The sequence below is a fragment of the Mesocricetus auratus genome, unplaced genomic scaffold (assembly GCF_017639785.1).
Source record: "Mesocricetus auratus isolate SY011 unplaced genomic scaffold, BCM_Maur_2.0 Super-Scaffold_100004, whole genome shotgun sequence".
Lineage (NCBI taxonomy): Eukaryota > Metazoa > Chordata > Mammalia > Rodentia > Cricetidae > Mesocricetus > Mesocricetus auratus.
In genome coordinates, this window is record NW_024429189.1 from 73,828,639 (window position 1) to 73,849,813 (window position 21,175).

At 39.7% G+C, this 21,175-nt stretch overlaps 1 long non-coding RNA gene across 1 annotated transcript; it reads left to right on the forward strand.

Annotated features, from left to right (window-relative positions):
- Positions 1-1,327: 1,327 nt before the first annotated feature.
- Positions 1,328-19,936, forward strand: LOC121140217. The gene is made up of 3 exons (XR_005877016.1): positions 1,328-1,363; positions 16,065-16,166; positions 19,784-19,936. It is a non-coding gene; the product is annotated as an uncharacterized LOC121140217 (long non-coding RNA).
- Positions 19,937-21,175: the final 1,239 nt, after the last annotated feature.

The window sequence follows — 21,175 nt, forward strand, 5'->3', positions numbered from 1 at the left end:
TTTACAAAACAGGAGCAACAACTGAGTTTTAGGTATATAGGATTAAGTTATCCATGAAAAAATATGTTGGAGATATTATGCAGCTAATTACTAATAAATATTTTTCTGGACCAAGTACTGTTCAAAGTATTTCACATGTATTATATCACGTGTTTCCTCAAAGTATGACGAGTGCTGCTGTTCAGTAAGTCATCATTAGCCATGTGTAGTTTTTTTACATTGTAATTTCTGAACATAATTTACCTCATATTTAAAATCCATTCTCTCAGTTTCATAAGTTCAAACTTCAAGTGTTCAATAGTGACTAGTGTAATGATTACCTCAAAGTGCTGGACAGAGAACATTATCACAGAGAGTTTATTTAGGCAGTGAGTCCTTAGAGTTTCAAGATTTAGTGTGTATGTGTGTGTGTGTGTGTGTGTGTGTGTGTGTGTGTTCACATGACCACGGATACTCATAGTGATCAAAGGTGTCAGATCATCCCGGAGCTAGAGTTGCAGCCAATTGGAAGTCACCAAAGGAAACAAACTCAAGTCCTCAAGAGCAGTCCCCATTTGTAACCACTGAGCAACCTTCCCAATCCCATTTCTTGGAGTTTAAGTAATTATCTACCATCAATACCATTGAGCTGAACTTGAACAATGGGAACATTATTCTCATCTTCTCCTCTTACTAGAGTCAGAAAGCCTCAGTGTCCACAGAGATGTTCTTTCAGGTGTCTAATTTTCTTGTTAAAACTATGGTGAGCTTGGTGAATTACATGCATCAGGATGATGTTGTTGGTCAGCTTCCATGACTGTGATCTAATAGCTAAGGTCACTTAATAGAGGAATTCTTATTTTGGCTCATAGGTTGACAGGTTTCAGCCTGTGGAAGATCTGTTATCCCGGGTGGTCAGGCCCCTGTGATAAGGCAATACATCATGGTGAGGAGGTCCAGCACATCAAACTGCTATCCCACAATCCCCTTCAAAGTCATGCTAGGAGCCATCTGGAGCACATAGTTAAGTCTCACCTCCTACAGCTTCTAACATTTACTGGTACTGAACTGAGGACGGCACATTTAACACGCTAGCCTTTTCAGGACACTCCTGTCCCAAACTCTAGCACTGATAAAACACCCATCCCATGCAGCAACAATATTCTAAACTTCAGGCATCGTCGTGTCACTTCTTGTATCATTTTCACATTTATGTACACACATTACTGTTGGGGAAGTCCTGTGTATATGTCAATAAAGCACTGTTGGCCAATAGGGAAGCAAGATAGGTGGGACTAGGAGTCCTGGAGGACTCTGGGTAGGAGAAACACAGGAAGTCAAGATGCAACTGCCATAGGGATAAGAAGTCCGGAACTTTACTCCGGTAAGAGAAATACTTAGATTAACAATTATGGGGTAAATACTTAAGTCAGAGATAGCCAGTAAGAAATAAGCAAGGCCAACAGCTTCATAATTAACACAGCCTCCTGTGTGTTATTTGGGACTGTGTGTTATTTGGGACTGTGTGTTATCTGGAACCAGGCTGGCAGGAAGGCTTCTCTTTACACATTACAAATTCCACATTTATGCGATTGAGTACTTAATTCTTAAAACTTTCTCTAATAGAAACTTAAATTTATTGGTTAAAAATGTGTTAATAGAGTGCATATACTCTGAGTGGAGTTTAAATTTGTAGACGTAAATACAGTAAAAATGAAATATTTTCATTTTCATGAACATTTTCATGAAATATATCCTCCTATAGAGGAGAAATAAAGGAGGCAGAGTCAGAGAGGTGGAGAATTGGTACTAGGTGTCAAGCACAGGCTATTACCAAGCATGTGTATTAGTTACTTGCTCTAATCGCAGTGACTGGTAGGAAAGTGAAGAGAAAATTCCTTTCTCACAAGGTGAGATGATGAAATTCATTCATACAGCATCAAATACAAACCACTATGTACTTAAATGTCAGCATGCAGACAACAAGCACTTCAGAAAGGAAGTGATTTTCAAAGGCTATGCTTTGGGGATGGGTGCACATACGTGTGTTAAAAGTTGAGGGGAGGGGAGTACAGGGAAGTAGCTGTCCCTCTGGCATCATCAGGTAAACAGGCCAGCTTCCCGGCCTGTGTTCCAGAGCCTGCAGATCGCCTGGGAACTGCACAGAGCTCCCAATCCCGGCGGGAGCATCAGGTAAACAGGCCAGCTTCCCGGCCTGTGTTCCAGAGCCTGCAGATCGCCTGGGAACTGCACAGAGCTCCCAATCCCGGCGGGAGCCAAGCACCCCAGACTCCAGATCTTCTCTCCCACCAAAGAGACCAGGAAACTACAGGAGTCAGGGAGACCAGGGGAGTAGCAGTTCCGGATCAGGTACAACAGGACCCAGCATAGGGTCCAGGGGACCAGGTAGGAGGCTAAGCGCCCCAGATTCCTGTTCTTCTTCTCTACCCACTGACCAGCATTTGGACAAGGCATAGAAGAACCACCAGATTACTGGACTTACTAGCACCCACCAAAAGGGAACTCTGGTCCCCAGACCAGGAAGGGGCTCTTTCTGCACCCACTAGAAGAAGAGATGGGAAAGAGACAATACAAAAACACAGTCAGCAACAGAAAAACAAATATGACACCGCCAGATTCTAGAGACTCCACACCAGCAAGACCCCAATACTCCAACGCGAAGGAAGCAGAAGAGAACGACCTTAAAAGCACTTTCATGAAAATGATAGAGGCCCTAAAAGAGGATATTGGAAAATCCCTCAAAGAAATGGAAGAAAAAACAAACCAAAAAATGCAAGAAATGGAAGAAAAAACAAACCAAAAAATGCAAGAAATGGAAGAAAAAACAAACCAAAAAATGCAAGAATTGGAAGAAAAAACAAACCAAAAAAGGCACGAAATGGAAGAAGAAATGAAGCAAAAAATGCAAGAAATGGAAGAAAAAGCAAAGCAAAAAATGCAAGAATTAGAAGAAGAAACACACCAAATAAGGCAGGAAATGGAAGAAGAAACAAAGCAAAAAATGCAAGAAATGGTAGAAAAAACAAAGCAAAAAATGAAAAAAATGGAGGAAGAAACAAACCAAAAAAGGCAGGAAATGGAAGAAGAAACAAAGCACAAAATCCAAGAAATGGAACAAAAAGCAAACCAAAAAATGCAAGAAATGGAAGAAAGAACAAACCAAAAAATTCATAAAAGGCAACAAACGGACAAACAGATAAACAGAAAATTGCAAGAAGCAATGCAAACGCTGCAAGGGTTGAAAACTGAAATAGAGACACTAAAAAAAACACAATCTGAAGAAAGGCAGAAAATAGAAAAGCTGGACAAACAGTCAGGCACTACCAATACAAGCATTACCAACAGAATAGAAGAGATGGAAGAGAGAATCTCAAGTGTTGAAGATACATTAGGAGAAATGGATTTATCAACCAAAGAAAACCTTAAATCCAACAAATCCTTAACACAAAACATCCAGGAATTATGGGACACCATGAAAAGACCAAACCTAAGAATAATAGGTATAGAAGAAGGAGAAGAAATCCACCTCAAAGGGGCAGAAGGCATATTCAACAAAATCATAGAAGAAAACTTTTCCAACCTTAAGAAAGACATGCCAATGAAGGTACAAGAAGCCTACAGAACACCAAATAGAGTGGACCACAAAAAAAATCCCTCGCCACATAATAATCAAGACCCCAAACATACAGAATAAAGAAAGAATATTAAGAGCAGCTAAGGAAAAAGGTCAAGTAACATATAAAGGCAGACCTATCAGAATTACACCTGATTTCTCCATGGAAACTCTGAAAGCCAGAAGGTCCTGGATAGATATTCTACCTACACTAAGAGACCATGGATGCCAGCCCAGACTACTATACCCAGCAAAGCTCTCAATCACTATAGACGGAGAAAACAAGATATTCCATGACAAAACTAGATTCAACCAATATGTGTCCACTAACCCAGCCCTACAGAAAATTTTGGAAGGAAAACTCCAACCCAAGGAAGCTAACTACAACCAGAAAAACATAAGCATTAGAGAATTCCTCTCTACCAACAGCCAAAAGAACAAAGGGGTGAAATTCCACCCATAATTCCACCAACAACAACCATCGCAAATCGAAGAAGGATGAGCAATCAATGGTCATTAATATCCCTCAATATTAACGGCCTTAACTCACCCATAAAAAGACACAGACTAGCAGAATGGATTCGAAGACAGAACCCTTCCTTCTGCTGCATACAAGAAACACACCTCACCCTCAAAGACAGACATTACTTGAGAGTTAAAGGTTGGGAAAAATTTTTTCAATCAAATGGACCCAAGAAACAAGCAGGGGTAGCAATCCTAATATCTAACAAACTAGACTTTAAAATAAAATCAATCAAAAGAGATGAAGGAGGTCATTACATACTCATCACAGGTGAAACCCACCAAGATGAAGTGTCTATCCTGAACATCTATGCCCCCAATACAAAGGCATCCACATTCGTTAAAGAAACATTATTAGAACTTAAATCTCATCTAAAGCCCCACACAGTTATAGTGGGAGATTTCAACACACCACTCTCACCACTAGACAAGAATACCAGACAGAAACTCAACAAAGAAGCAAAGGGTCTAATAGAAGTAATGACCCAACTGGGATTAACAGATATCTATAGAACATTTCATCCACATAAAAAAGAATATACCTTCTTCTCACCACCACATGGAACCTTCTCAAAAATCGACCACATACTTGGCAACATATCAAACCTCAGCAGCTACAAAAAATTGGAATAACTCCATGCATCTTATCAGACCACCATGCCTTAAAATTAGAATTCAACAACAACACAAATTGCAGAAAACCTACAAACTCATGGAAATTGAATAATGCTCAACTGTACCATCCCTGGGTCAAAGAGGAAATAAAAAAAGAAATTAAAGACTTCCTCGAATTCAATGAGAATGAAGACACAACATACCCAAACCTATGGGACACTTTGAAAGCAGTGCTACGGGGAAGTTCATAGCACTAAGTGCTCACATGAAGAAACAGGAAAACAGTTATACCAGAGAATTAACATCACAGCTAAAAGCTCTAGAACACAAAGAAGCAAACTCCCCAGGAGGAGTAGACGCCAGGAAATAATCAAATTGAGGGCTGAAATCAACAAAGTAGAAACCAGGAAAACAATACAAAGAATCAATGCAACGAAGAGTTGGTTCTTTGAGAAAATCAACAAGATAGACAAACCTTTGTCCAAACTTACCAAACAGCAGAGAGTGAACACGCAAATTAACAAAATCAGAAATGAAAAGGGGGACATAACAACAGACTCTGAGGAAATCCAGAGAATCATTAGGTCATACTTTGAAAACCTGTACTCCACAAAATTCGAAAATTTAAAGGAAATGGATGACTTCCTGGACAGCTATCATTTGCCAAAACTAAATCAAGAACAGATAAGCAATTTAAATAGACCTATAACCCCTATGGAAATAGAAGCTGTCATCAAAAGTCTCCCAACCAAAAAAAGTCCAGGTCCAGATGGCCTCAGTGCAGAATTCTACCACAAATTCAAAGAACAGCTTATACCAATTCTTCTCAAAGTGTTCCACACAATAGAAGCAGAAGGGTCTTTGCCAAACTCTTTCTATGAGGCTTCAATAACCTTGATCCCCAAACCACACAAAGATACAACCAAGAAAGAGAACTTCAGACCAATATCCCTCATGAACATTGATGCAAAAATACTCAATAAAATACTGGCAAATCGGATCCAAGAACACATCAAAACAATCATTCACCACGATCAAGTAGGTTTCATCCCAGGGATGCAGGGATGGTTCAACATACGAAAATCCATCAACGTAATCCACCATATAAACAAGCTGAAAAACAAAAATCACATGATCATCTCACTAGATGCTGAAAAAGCCTTTGACAAAATCCAACACCCCTTCATGATAAAGGTCTTGGAGAGATCTGGGATAACAGGGACATACTTAAACATAATAAAAGCCATATACAGTAAACCAACAGCCAACATCAAACTAAATGGACAGAAACTCAACGCAATTCCTCTAAAATCAGGAACAAAACAAGGCTGTCCACTCTCTCCATACCTTTTCAACATGGTACTTGAAGTTCTAGCTATAGCCATACGACAACAAAGGGGGATCAAGGGGATACAAATTGGGAAGGAAGAAGTCAAACTTTCACTGTTTGCAGACGATATGATAGTTTACATCAATGACCCAAAGAACTCTACCAGGGAACTCTTACAGCTGATTAACACCTTCAGCAAAGTGGCAGGTTACAAGATCAACTCAAGAAAGTCAGTAGCCCTACTATATACAGATGATAAAAGGGCTGAAAGAGAAATCAGAGAAACATCACCCTTTACAATTGCCACAAACAACATAAAATACCTTGGGGTAACGCTAACCAAACAAGTGAAAGACCTGTATCGTAAGAACTTTGAATCTTTAAAGAAAGAAATTAAAGAAGCCCTCAGAAAATGGAAAGATCTCCCATGCTCTTGGATAGGTAGGATCAATGTAGTAAAAATGGCAATCCTGCCAAAAGCAATCTACAGATTCAATGCTATCCCCATTAAAATCCCAGCACAATTCTTCACAGACCTTGAAAGAACAATAATCAATTTTGCATGGAAAAACAAAAGACCCAGGATAGCCAAAACAACCCTGTTTAACAAGGCAACGTCCGGAGGCATCACTATCCCTGACCTCAAGCTCTATTATAGAGCTATAGTCCTGAAAACAGCTTGGTATTGGCACAAAAATAGACAGGCAGACCAATGGAATCGAATTGAAAATCTGGGTATTAACCCACACACATACGAACATCTGATCTTTGACAAAGAAGCTAAAAATATACAATGGAATAAAGAAAGCATCTTCAACAAATGGTGCTGGCACAATTGGAGACTGGCATGTAGAAAAATGCGGATCGATCCATGTTTATCGCCATGCACAAAACTTAAGTCCAAATGGATCAAAGACCTCAACATAAATCCAGCCACACTGAACCTCTTAGAAGAGAAAGTGGGTGGTACCCTTGAACGAATTGGTACAGGAGACAGCTTCCTGAACATAACACCAGTAGCACAGACAGTGAGATCAACAATTAATAAATGGGACCTACTGAAACTGAGAAGCTTCTGTAAGGCAAAGGACACAGTCAGCAAGACAAAAAGGCAGCCCACAGAATGGGAAAAAATATTCACTAATCCCACATCTGACAGAGGGTTGATCTCCAAAATTTACAAAGAACTCAAGAAGCAAGTCTCCAAAACAGCAAAGGACCCAATTAAGAAGTGGGCTGCAGAACTAAATAGAGAGTTTTCAATAGAGGAGTCTAAAATGGCTGAGAGGCACTTGAGAAAGTGCTCAACATCCTTAGCCATCCGGGAAATGCAAATCAAAGCAACTCTGAGATACCATCTCACTCCTGTCAGAATGGCTAAAATCAAAAACACCAATGACAATTTATGCTGGAGAGGATGTGGTGAAAGGGGGACACTCCTCCATTGCTGGTGGGAGTGCCAACTGGTTCAGCCACTTTGGAAATCAGTATGGAGATTCCTCAGAAAAATGGGAATAAACCTACCACAAGACCCAGCAACTGCACTCTTAGGCGTATATCCAAAAGATGCCCATTCATATAACAAAGATGTCTGTTCCACTATGTTCATAGCAGCTTTCTTTGTAATAGCCAGAACTTGGAAGCAACCTAGATGTCCCTCACCCGAAGAATGGATAGAGAAAATGTGGTACATCTACACAATGGAGTACTATTCAGCAGAAAAAAATAATGGAATCATGAGATTCGCAGGCAAATGGATGACACTAGAAGAAACCATCCTGAGTGAGGTAACCCAGGCACAAAAAGAGAAACATGGCATGTACTCTCTCATATATGGATTTTAGACATAGATCTGGGGAGTGCCAGCCTACAATCCTATTGCCAGAGAGTCTGGGAAACAGAAACTTCATTTACTGGCTGGTTAAGTACTGAGCTGAACTCAAGAAAGCCAGTATCAGAGAGGGAGGACTGATGATCAAAGGGATTAAGACTGGGCTGGTTGAACCCCCAGAAACAGCTGACCAGACAAAGGTTAACTCTTGAATCCCAGGCATCAGCCTGGGAATCCAGCATGGGACTGATCAAGACCCCCTGAATCTGGGTGTCAGTGAGGAGGCCTAGGTAATCTATTGAGCCTTGGACAGCAGATCAGTACCCATCCCAAGTATACACACGGTCTCTGGACTCCCATAGAACAATGTGAGGTGCACTCTCACCCTGAACTCTTGGGGAAGGGTCTAGGCCCTGCCCTATATGAAATGACAGACTATGGACAACCCCATGGAGGGCCTCACCCTCCCTGGGGGAATGAGGGGATAACGGGGGGGGGGGAGATGGGGGGGAGGACACGGGAGGAGGGGAGGGAAAGGGAGAGGGACTTGTGAAGCAACCTTGTTTCTTATCTAAATTTAAAATGGAAAATAAAAAAATATTAATAAAAAAAACTGAAAAAAAATAAAAAGTTGAGGGGAAAGGAGAGCAGTGGCAGTGTCATGTGCCTTTGATCCCAGGACTTGGGAGGCAGAGCCAGTGATATGAGGCTCACCTTATCTACACAGCAAATTCCAGGTCTGCCAGGAGTACAGAGTGAGACCCTGTCTAAAATAATAAAGAATCAAAAATAACTTTTAAAGGAAAAAGACTGTCTAGGACAAAGGAGCAGCTGAGACCTGGAGGACAATGAGAATGTCAACATAGAACTTCCAGGAACCTCGGGGAATACAGATGCATTGGTGCCACCGCCAATCTAGAGGGTGGATTCAACTTTCACCCAGGTGAGGGGTGGAAAGCTACCCCTTTTCATGGCATTTAGGACATGAAGAGCAATGAGGAGCCAGAGAGCATCTCAGTACCACATGCTCCAGACTTCATCAGACATGCGGTCATAACAACACCACAGTGTCCCTCCACAATCCTCATCCCTTTCGATAGACCTAAAACATTCAGGCTTTGAATTATCTCCTTCCCCAGATGTACTCAAAATTCCTGGATGGATATACCTGGCACTGTCTTACCCTAATTGCCCTAATTCTGAATGCCTACCTCAGTCCTGGTTACAGGAGCCAGGCACAGCCCCTCTAAACAAAGGTGGGTGGTGTGAAAATCCAGGAACCAGGAATGGGGTGTTTGGACTGCCACAGCTGGTGTTACATGCAGTGCAGAAGGGAACACATTTTTTGTTGTGGCATGTTCAGTGGGGCATGGTCTTAAAATCAAGTAGGCTGTGGAGACTCTGCAGCCTACTCTCTGGGTCTAAACAGCAGTCCAACCATCTGGCCTTACTCCTTTTGTTATTTAAAAAGTATTAACAAGGGGATGAGAATACCTGAGTCAACAAACTACTTGCTGCACAAGCATGAAGACCTGAGCTGGTGTCCCCAGAATCTATGAAAAAAGATGATCATGGTGGTGTGCCTATAATACCAATGCCAGGAAGGCAGAAAGATAAGAGGATCCATGGAGCTCACTAGCCTGACTGAATCTAACTGAACCAGAGTTCCAGTTCAGCAAGAGACCCCTGTCCCCCACAAAATACAATGAGGAGTAATAAAGGAAGAGACCTAACAATGATCAATCATGTGTACATGCTCTTGTCCACATTTGTGCACGTTTGCACGCGCGTGCACACACACACAATATTAACTAGGAGGCTTATATCCTCATCGCAAAGACTTATTTAGCATGACCCTGTTTTAGCTATATTATTAAACTAGAAATTTCTGATAGTGTAGAACTAAATAGTACAAGAAAATGTGTGGTTGAGTCTGGGCGACGGTGTAGAGTAGTTGTGGATATTGGTTTATTGGAGAATATATTAAATGGAGTTGAAGTTCATAGACTGTCATCTTAAGATGCTTGCTGTTGACTAGAAGGTAAAAGATTCAGAGTAGGATTCTGAGATAGAAATGATGGGAAGGAAAGAAACAGACACTGGAGAGACTAAAGAGAAAAAAACTGATGGATCAAGATCAAGGCAGTCAAATACAAATTTCAGACAGGAGATAGAATGATCTTCTGAGACACATTCAAGATTCAACTCTGTGGAAATTCTATTTTTCAAAAAAGTTCATTGCTTCAGGCAACTGCTTCTTCTTCCTTTTTTTCATGTCTTTTTCTTTAGTCTCATTTTGTGTGCACCAGGGTTTTGCCTGCATGTGTGTATTAGCACCACAGGCTTTCTGGGGCCCTTGGAGGTTAGAGGAGAGAGCTTGATCCTCTGGGACAATATGTGAAACGACTCAAAAGAGTCTCCCAGTCTCAACCTGGACCCACAGTTATGATGGCTGGGAGCTACCATCACAGTGCTGGCAAAGAAACCCAGATCCTCTGCTGGAACAGCAAGAGTTTTTGAGTGTTGAACCAAGCTTCCAGCCCTAGGAAACTGACTCTCAAAGAGGACATTTAACTATATCTGCCATATATTTGATTATGAAGATGGGGGTTGCATTCTTCAAAAGAGTGAATAGGGAGTGGAGAGATGGCTTTACAGTTAAGAGCCCTGACTGCTCCCCCAGAGACCACTCTTCCAGACTACTCGGGTTCAATTCCCAGCACCCACACAGCAGCTCACAACTGTCTGAAACTCCCCTTCCAGGACACCTGACAAAACACCAATGTACATAAAATAAAAATAAGTTTTTAACTAGGCAGTGATAGTACATGCTCTTAATCCCAGCATTCAGGAGCAGAGGCAGGCAGATCTCTGTAAGTTTGAGGCCAGCCTGGTCTACAAGGTGAGTTCCAGGACAGCCCAAGTTACACAGAGAACCCCTCTATTGAAAACAAAACAAAAAAGAGTAAATAGAGAATGACCTAGCAATTCCACTTGTAAGTATATATACCCAAAAGAATAGAAAACAGGATCTCCAATGGGTAACAATATACCCATGTTCACAGCAATGTTATCCACTATAACCAGTGGAATCAGCTCAAATGTCCAATGACAGACCAATTGATATAAACGAAATAGTGTGCAAACATTCAGTGGAATATCATCAGACATGAAAACTAAGTTAGTATTAACATAACCGGAAGACATCATTTAAGTGAAATAAGCCAAGTATGGGGAGCTGAATATCACATGCTTTCCATGTATCCACTTACATGAGGTATCCAGAGGAGTCAAAGTGGCAGAGATGGAAAATGAAGTGGTGGTTACCAGCGGGTGGCAGTAGAAAGAAATGAGAAGATATTGCTTAATGAGTATAGAGCAGTGATTCTCAACCTGTGGGTCTCCAATTTTTGTGGGTCAAATGAGCTTATTATAGGAGTCACCTAAGACCATCAGAAAACGCAGATATTTTTACCTTATGACTCATAACAGTAGCAAAACTATAGTTATGCAGTAGCAATGAAAGCAATTTTATAGTTGGGAGCCAGCCACAACTTGAGGAACTGTATTAAAGAGTGGGAGCATTAGGAAGGTGGAGAACCAATGGCATAGAGCTTCATGACCTTGTTGGAGAGATTGACAATGCTAAACATTGCATAACTGAGTGCACTTGATACCACTGAATTGTCATCTTAAAATTACTGAGAGAAATTGAAAACTATATACTTTTTTTTCTTTGGGAATTTCATACACATGTCATTTATGCTATGATTTCATACACTTCTCACTTACCCCCTTCAACTCTTCCTGGGTTCCTTATAAGTCTCCCTTCCAATTTCATGTTTTTGCTCCTTTTTTTTTTAAATTCCACTAAATCCAATTAGAGCTGCCCTTATGAGCCTGAGTGTGGGAGCTTTCACTAGAACAAGGTTGTTCCAGTTTGTCTCTGTTGCTGTAATAAAACGTGGGGAAAAAAAACGGGAAGGAAAGGTTTATCTGGTTTCCAGGTTCCATCAGTGAAGAAAGCCAAAGCAGGAACTTGAGGCGGAAGCTTGAAACAGAAACCATGAAGGGTTGCTGCTTGTTATTCTGCTCTCTTTGTGTCTCAAAGTATTCTTGCATAACCCAGGACCCCTACCTAGGGATGGCACTGGTAACAGTGAGCTGGACTCTCTTACATTGAGTAGCAATTAAGAAAATGGTCCACAGACATTTCCACTAGCCAGTCTGATGAAAACATTCCTCAACGGAAGTGTCTATTTCCCAGGTGTATTAAACTGACAACTGAGATTAGCCATCACAATAGTCAATCAATCCATCAGCAACCACGCAGGGAAACTGACTGTCCCTCCTCCAGCAGCCCTAGACCTTTGGTAACGCCTCAGTTAGAGTGGGGGCTCTTGTGCCTCTCCGCTCTCTGGGTTGGAATGTTGACTGACTTGATTTTGTTCACCTCAGATCTTGTGCAGGCAACTATAACTGTAATGGGTTCATAAGTGTAAATGTCTGGTCATGGCCACACACACGGTTTTGCTTCAGTCCTTCTCAATCTCTGGCTCTTGTTAGAATTCTGCCCCCTCTTCTGTGATGTTCCATAAGCCTTTTGGGGGGTGATGTGTGATAGAGATGTCCCTTACATGGCTGAGCACGCTACAGACACTTAGGCTCCACACTGTGGCCGGTTGTCTCTGTAGTAAGTACTGTCCCTTGCACAGACACTTCTCTGATGAGGTCTGAGTCATATGACGTGCTTACATATTATTATAATGTGATAAAAAGACTAAGACTTCCACCAGAATACACAGCGGAGGCCAGAGAGGATGCCGCATACCCTACAATGCTAGGCTGTCCCTATAGCAAGGACTTTCAGTTATGATGAGGGTGAGAAATCTTGCTTTCACAAAACAGTGGGGGAAAAAAACAAGAGACTGAACAGCACATTTGTCCTTGAACTTTTACACTAGTCTTCCATACTCAAGACACCTTCTAGATTTAGTCAAATCATGCTCAGAAGAAGCAGAAAAAAACCAAAAAGAAGAAAAGAGGAAAATGTTGATGTTCCAAAACAGAATTTTGCAATTTTCAATTTACATACATACACATTCACTGCCGTGCACAAGTGCAGAGACTGTTTTTGGTTTGGTTTACCTTTTGTAGTAAACAAAGCCTAGACCTATGTTGGAGACAATCTTGGCATGAATTTTTCCTGTTTATTGTGTCTTTAATTCTATTGCATACATATTTGAGAAACTGATATTGAACTTTCTAAGCAAGGATATAATGTTTCAGTATGTTCTCAGTCTAAATACACATGATATGATTTAATATGGTACAAATTCCTAGAAAATTATGATGTATTTAATGGTTATCTTTTCTATGAAAAAGATAGCAACTTTGATATGCAAATTCCTGTACTTAAATCTTAGCATAGTGAAAACCTGAGACAGCATTGTGTTTCTGAAAGATACAGAGAAAGGTTCAGCAGAAAGAAATGCTTCCACCACTGTCTTTGTCACTACCACCAGCATCACCGGAAGCAAGATGCCCTCCTTTCCTAAGGCCTTTATTTCTCTTTTTAATAGTGCAGAGAAGTCTCAATGATAAAGAATCATTCCTTCACAGCTTACATAGTTGTTAAAATAGGACAATATTTATTGTTAAATAACCACAGCAAATAAGAACTTGAATGAACACTGGCAATAAAGAAAAAACTACCCTTGGCATTTGCTGTCCATGGGATCACTGGATCAAAGGCCATTTGGCTCAGTCAGATAAACTTTGATTCATATTAAAAACCTGTGATTATTCTATTTACAAGAAATAGAGCATATTCTTTGATAGAAAATGATTAAAATAATTTTGTGTGTGTGTGACACACACATCCACAGAATTTTATGTAGGTTAAATATAAGTAATAAGGACTTCTTTCTTTCTTTCTTTTTTCAGAACAATGATCCAGAAGAAAGGGGTTAGGGAGGAAGGAGCCTAATGGCTCTTAAGACCCAATAAATCTTGAAGACTATTTCAGTAAATTACTAGCACCATCAGCAAGCAAGTCATACATTTTACTTGCAATTTGTTTTCAAAATACAATAACCATGGAAATTACTGAAACAAATGCCATTTGAGTGAACTCCTAACACCTTCTCCACAGCTACAGTCTTTGTCACTTCTGATTGGGATTGACAGAGCTGAGAAATCCAGGAACTAGAAATGCTGTCCTACTGGAGTTTCCCTCAGAGCAGCTCCTGTTGGTCCTGGCAGCAGCGTTGATAGCAGTGACATGTCTTTCTACCAAATCTTTCTCTGTATCTCTCAGAAGCACCGCAGAGGCTCAGCTCGAACAGGCTGTTTCTTTTCTATTTGCTTTTTTACTACAGGAGCTTGCATGTCCAGCACCCAGTCAAGAAGCGAATACAAAGGAGCTATAAGAACCTGACCCCTACAATCTTTACATGGCTTATCCATCATAGTGATTAAAAAGTGACCAGATTGCTTAAATGACAGTTGAAGAATAAAAAGCTCCTAGCTCTCAGAGCAGTAATCACAGACATCCTTTCTCCTTCCAAGACCTATCCTCTGATATTGCTTCTGATGCATGTGGGTGAGAGGGAGAGAGTATGATGTGAGCCTTGAAAATGCTAAGCCTGTGTTGTTTCACTGACCTAGTGCTGAACTATTAATTGATACTGTATAAGTGACTAAGATTCAGGAAGAAAGAACACAAGCCAAACCCCATCTCAGTACAAAACAGCCAGTATCACACTGTAAAAAGAGCATGAGAGATAAGTTACATAAGGGTACAATCATTTAGAGAAATGTAATACTCCACTTCAAGCCTTCTTAATTGATACTATACTGTTGCTTTCTGTAAACTCCCTGTTGCTGACCTTAGTCAGGATCAGAGTCTATTATTCAAAAACTAGGTGATCCTAATATAATAAAAACCTACTTTATTAATCCCTTAACAACTAAATGCCACTTCAATGGTGAACTATTTAATTACTATCACCATAGAGAGTTTGGTACTTTCATTCATTAATTTCTAGGCACACCTGCCTGATTCTGAAGAAAGCTAAGCTTCCATGATAAACAACAGTAACCACTTTATCAAGCTTCACTCCATTGCTGCAAAATAGACATGAGTATAAGAACACAGCTGAGGCCGAGAAAGGTTGCTTGGTTGATCACAGATGGTAATGGGGAGTGCAATGCTACTAAAACATACCCAGAAGTTTTCATTCCCTGGGCCAGGCTGGAGCTATTAAATCACATAGAAATACCAGGAAAGATAAGCTACACGAACCAGTGATTGCTAAGCTAAGCACTTGGGTGAGTTCAAAGAGCCCTTAGGGCCTGCTGTTTATTTGGAAAACTGGGGGGTGGGGTTTAAGGGGTGGGGGTGGTGAGCAAATGACAGAAATAGAAGCCTAGCTACACATAGTTGATGATTGTATCTTAACCAGTCATGTCCGAAGAATTTGTATCTTAAGGGTGCAAAAGTTCATATATGCTTGTGTTAGAGCACATGTATGCATATGTATGCTTTTTATCATCCTTTAGTCTTTAAGAAGCTTCACCATATACATATATATATACATATATATATGTATGTACTTGTTACCTTTTAAAAGGCTTCAGTCTGTATGTGTGCACATTTTAAGTAAAATTTACTTTTTAAAACATATTGTCAGTATCATTGCAACCCTCCACATAAAAAGAATTTTGACACAAAAAGCACATGAGAGCAGCAACATGAGTTGAAAACAAAGCAATTGCTATAATGCACTGACATAACATTGTTTTATCAAAAATAAAAATATTGAATAATGGAGTGAGAATGTAGATTTGTCATTCTAGGAGTATTTATTCCTCTTTCTGGAACTTATTTGGTTTCTCTAAGATGCTAAAAGGTTCCAGAATATATTTTTAACGTAATTGAGTGACTATCTCCCACAATCTTTCACTAATGAAGCCCTTAGAAATTGGAAAAAAACAAAGGAAGGGAGAAAGGGAGGGAGGAAGGAAGGGAGGAAGGAAGGAAGAAAGGAAATACATGCCAGTGATTCCAGCCACTGATATTTTTTCAGGATTGAATTGTGACGTTGTAGTGTTTAAAAACAAAATTTCACATATTTTTAATCCCTCTGTAGGTCTGGTTTCTTATCCTCTTTTCAACTTGGTTCTCTCACAGAAGCCACTATCCTTGATGACAGACATGGCCCTGGCTGTTCTTCACGACCACCGGCAGTGTGGTGAGAACTCTTTGGCCTTGCTTTTCTTCATGTCTGTCAAAGTGCACTAGGTGTAGAAGGCTGAGAACACAGCCTGCCTGCCTCCTGGTGCCACAGAGACTGTCCCCAGAATCTCAAAGAAACTTCGATAGAGATCCAGTTTACATAAAGCATTTCAGCAACAGGGGATGCACTTCATCTTTAAGATATTATATTAAATAACACCTTTACAAGATCCAGCTAACTAGAGGAATCATACAAAGAATTAGAACCCACACTGGCTTTTATTATCCATTATACATAAACCACTATGAAAACCCAAGCACAAAAAATCACACCTACTCTTTTCAGAATTTCAAATATCCTAAAACCTTTGCCTTGAAATCCTCTGGTGGTCAAACCCCTTGTGGCCTAAGCATTTTAAGACATTGTGCAGGAAATTCTGCGTGTGGAGATTCTTGCAGGAATTAGTTGCCCACTCCCAGCAGCAAAGCGATACTTAATTAGGAAGGTCATCAAATCACCTTTCCATGGACTAATTCAGGAGGTGTCTGCTAGCTCCTTGCTCTTTTTGTGTGGTTTGTTTGCTTTTATTTACAGCTTGCTGCTGGATTCTAATATACTCTCTTTTTGCCACAGCAAGTTTTTTGTTGTTGTTGTTGTTGTTGTTTTTAATGTTATGCTCCACTATGATAACCCTCAGAAGATAATACATTTTTACGTCTTGGTACAGTGTTGCTGAACTGAGCAAGGCACATAACTCCATCTATCATCTGTGTTTCCTCCACGTTAGGTGTCACACGGGCATGAAAATCGGAGCCCTGGCTCCAAGTTTTCCAGCTGTCCCTGCTGCCCTGTGATCTTTTGGTACACATTTTCTAGCCTGTTTAAAAAGGCAAGCTTCTATCCCCCTTCTTTGATTGTGTTTAGGCATTTTGCCAGTCCAAGACATGGATTACTATGAACAGAACCACAGACTTTTTTTGAACGAGAGTCATTTATGGACAGTTAGTAGCATAAACCAGGCAAGAAAAAAAGCAGCCAGTCTCTGCCTTTGTCCAGCATCTGGGTAGGTTTTGATTTTACTTAGAGTAAGAACAAAGCAACCACTGACTTTCCCCCCAAACGCAGACCTTATAGAGTGACTTTTAAAGACTTCATGACCCACGATTCTTCAGACAACTGAAGCAATTTTTTCCTCTACTTTTTTATTTTCTTTCCTTTTATGACATTTTATGATTATATGTTATGGTACAGTTCTATTTTTGTTCTTCATGTTTTTCTGTTCTTGAAGTTGAGAAGGCATTTCTCCCCAATCATTTGGCCACAATCAAATGTGTTTTATGGTTTGGGGATAACGTGGAGAGAAGCTTTAAGCTCTGTGCCAATCCCAAACATGGCATTCCCTATTGAATGAGCCAATTCCATCTCCTGAGTCTGAATAATTTAGAGGAGACGTGATGTCATTGTCTACTTAGAGATAAATGGAAAGGAGTCTGGGTGTAGAATTTTGGAGTGGTCTTTGTAATAATAGTAATTAAAAGGAACATTACCTCATATATTTAAACTTTTTCTGCAAACCATGTGCTTTTCTCATTTTTGCTCAGTTTTACTCAGAGAGGGTTCGTATTTCTGTTTCATTATTTTTGAAGCACTGTTTAATGACACTGGTTTAACACTTTCTCACAGTTCATTGCTTCAGTTTTCATCAAATTATAGTTCTTGTTACACTAGACACTTTCATCACCGATTTCCATATGCCTCAAAGCCATGCAAGGACCGGTTTGCCAACAATGGATTCAGATACCAGATCACAAGAATGGCAGAGCACAATTTTCTCTTTAGCTTTTTCTTTTTTTTCGTTTTCTTAGAAGTATGTCTTAATTGTACTGTGTCATTGTGGCATTTCCATACATTCATATAATGTACTATGATCACATTCATTCCCTCTATCATCTTTACTTAGCTATAATGCCTTAATCTTTTCCAAAACCTAAAGTTTAGAAATCACAGACTATCCAAACCCTTGGTGCCCAGCATTAGATATTTGTTCAAACGGATTAATCTATGCCTTTGGTGAATGTTTAAATTTACTGCAGACTGGAATTCTAATATACAAAATGTTATGATAAGTTAAGCCCTGGCCATATATACCTTTATTTTCTTCATATCTTGCCTATGGAAAACGAAGCAGCTATGCAATTTACCAAACAAAATGTCTAGCTTCTAAAGAATCCTAAACTCCCACCTCTCCTAAATTCTACAGCTTTCCCATGATACTGTATTCACCAATGAAGTTCATGTTCACACAGTGGCACAGACTAGGGCTGATTTCAGCTCTAGTTTTGCAGTTGAGTGCTATATCAACTATTAGTGATACAAATTAATTATCAGTTAGTTGACACTTTACAAAAAACTGTACTTCTTTTGTCTTTGAATCTGAATAGCACAATGATGAGCCTATGGTAACTAGAAAAATATTAAATCCTTAATCGTTGTTTTCAAATATCACTCATGTATCAAGAGCAAACATAGAAACAAACAAAAAGCCAGGGAATTGGTATGATTTGTGCTAATCTGACAACTAAATGCAAACTTTTGTTCTTTCAGTATCAATTTCAGAAACCTGATTACTTACTAGAGGGCTACTAAATTCTGGAGAAGGAATCTCATGAGGAAGTGTCTTTGTGATGATGTGTGTAGTGTCCCAGAATGGACTATGACTCTTGAGTATGTTGATCTTAGGCATACATTGTACTTCTAATGAAAGCTTTAGTCTGTAGAGACACCGAAAGATGCTTAATGACATGGGAAAATATATACTCCTGTTTTACTTCATATACCTCTGTATTGAGTTATATACAATACCTCCTTATTAATTTTGTGTGAAAGATTTTCAAGTGGGTTATACAACTGTAATTGCTGGGTGTACCCAGTATTATCTAAGCTTTTAAAACATATTAGTGCATATAATCCTCATAATAGCTCTACGAAGCAGGGTCTTTCCACAAAAGCAGAAAACAAGATACAAAGAACTTATGAGACTTGCCCAAGTCACAGGGGCAGTGCTAGGCATACATGAGTTCAAACCTCAGCTCTGCCCTCCAAATTCCCAACTCTCTTCTAAGTTTGAAAAATATGCTTGACTGGTAACCTATTGAACAAAAGTGTTCATAGTAGTTATTTTTAAGTGATGGAATTAGTTTCAATTTATACTTCTATTTTTTTTGGTCTGTATTTTCTAATCTTTCTCATGATGATTGAGTACTTTAAAAAGGAAAAATAGTTTTTTTTAAGTTCCTTCTGTACTAAGGAAGAATGTAGGTTTTTAATGTAGTGCTGTGTTGTGACCTAAAACAAAGTGAAACAAAACAAAAACTACTTTCTAGTAACTATTCCTTTAATTTGAAGCAGCTGGTAAAGTCGCATGCTCTAGATCTTGGCTTTTCAACCATTGTCTTAACTAGAAATCTTACTCGGTTTATAGTTCACTATGGGGAATCTAGAGAACAAAAGAAGAAACAAATGGAAGTTTCAAAACACACAAACACCAAGAAAGGAGTAAAGTTGGAAAATATAGCTGTCATTGAGTTAGTTCTAAATGTCTATATTAATTTCCGTTCATTTCTTCTTAGCAGTATGAGCCTCTAAGGAGAAATGAAGTGACATAGCTTGAAGCAAGGACCCCAGCGACTGGACTATTATTCTTACAATAGATTTTTTTCAAGACTAACAGGCTCCACATGGAACAAGAGAATAATATTGTTATTTGTAGCCACTCTGTCTATATATCAGGCCCCCTAAAAACATATCTGTTTCCTTGGACACTTCTTCATAGAGATTTGTTTATTTATTTGTGTGTGTGTGTGTGTGTGTGTGTGTGTGTGTGTGTGTGCACCTGCAATGTCTAGTCCCAACTTCTGAGGAAGTTGAAGTTATAAGTGGTTGTGAACCATCTGACATGGTTACTGAAAACTGAACTCAGGTCCCTGGGAGGAGCAGTATGTACTCTTAGCTGATGAGCCATGTCTGCAGCTCTTTGAAGATTTCAATTTTAAAAAATTTAAATTTGTTAATAACCCCTTAGAATTTTCTGTGTAATACTGGACGTAAATGAATTAGTTTTGATAAAATCAGATGTGGAACTGTTGTATCTATGAGCGTTTTAAAAGAAAAACAGAACTGCATTTGCTCCCCAGTTATATTTATTTCATAGGGAAGGGAACAAGTTCATATGTTAGTCAAAACGGAACGGACAGCACTGAGTGTTTTAAGGCTTGTACACAAACAGCATTTTATGCCAGTGTTGCACTTACTACTGGGGTTCTTCCTAAAATATAGCATTCCAAAAGGCACATATGAGATGTGGGGAAGATGGCTAGAAGATACAGCAAGGCTGGCTGTGAATGGAATGAGGGGATTAACGACGATCTCAGTGGGTAGAGATCTGGGGCTGGGGCTGGGGTCACATGCCTGCAGCTTAATTGTCAAGATTTTAGTAAAAGTTTTATTATTATTATTGTTATCATCATCATTATGTATTCAAATTTCCTGGGTGCATTCTTGCTTTCCCATGTTTTATCTTCTCCATAATAATTCTTATAAAAGCAGGCATCACCTTCAAAACAATGACTGCAGAATCCCCTTGTTGGCCTCAGTATGCTCACTCTAGCTTCCTAAAATCCATTCTCCACACTGGGAAACAGTGACCTTTGTAGAACACTAATGTCACCATGTTACCGCTTTTTCTATTTAAGATCTTTAAACAGTTTCCGGTTGTCCTCAGGATAAAGTCAAACATCTTGAACAAGGCCTCAGCTATGACCTTCAGATGTCTTTAGCTTGGCCCTGTAGTTCTGGCCACCAATTCTATCAATTCCAAATCCCTCTCCCACTGCATAAAACATCACCTTCAGCACCAGTATCCGTATGTTCTTTTCTTCCACAGGGAGACTTTACTCAACCCCATGAGACTGTAGAGAGTTGATCCTTGATATCTATGGGTTCTGCACACTCAGGCTCACATCAAC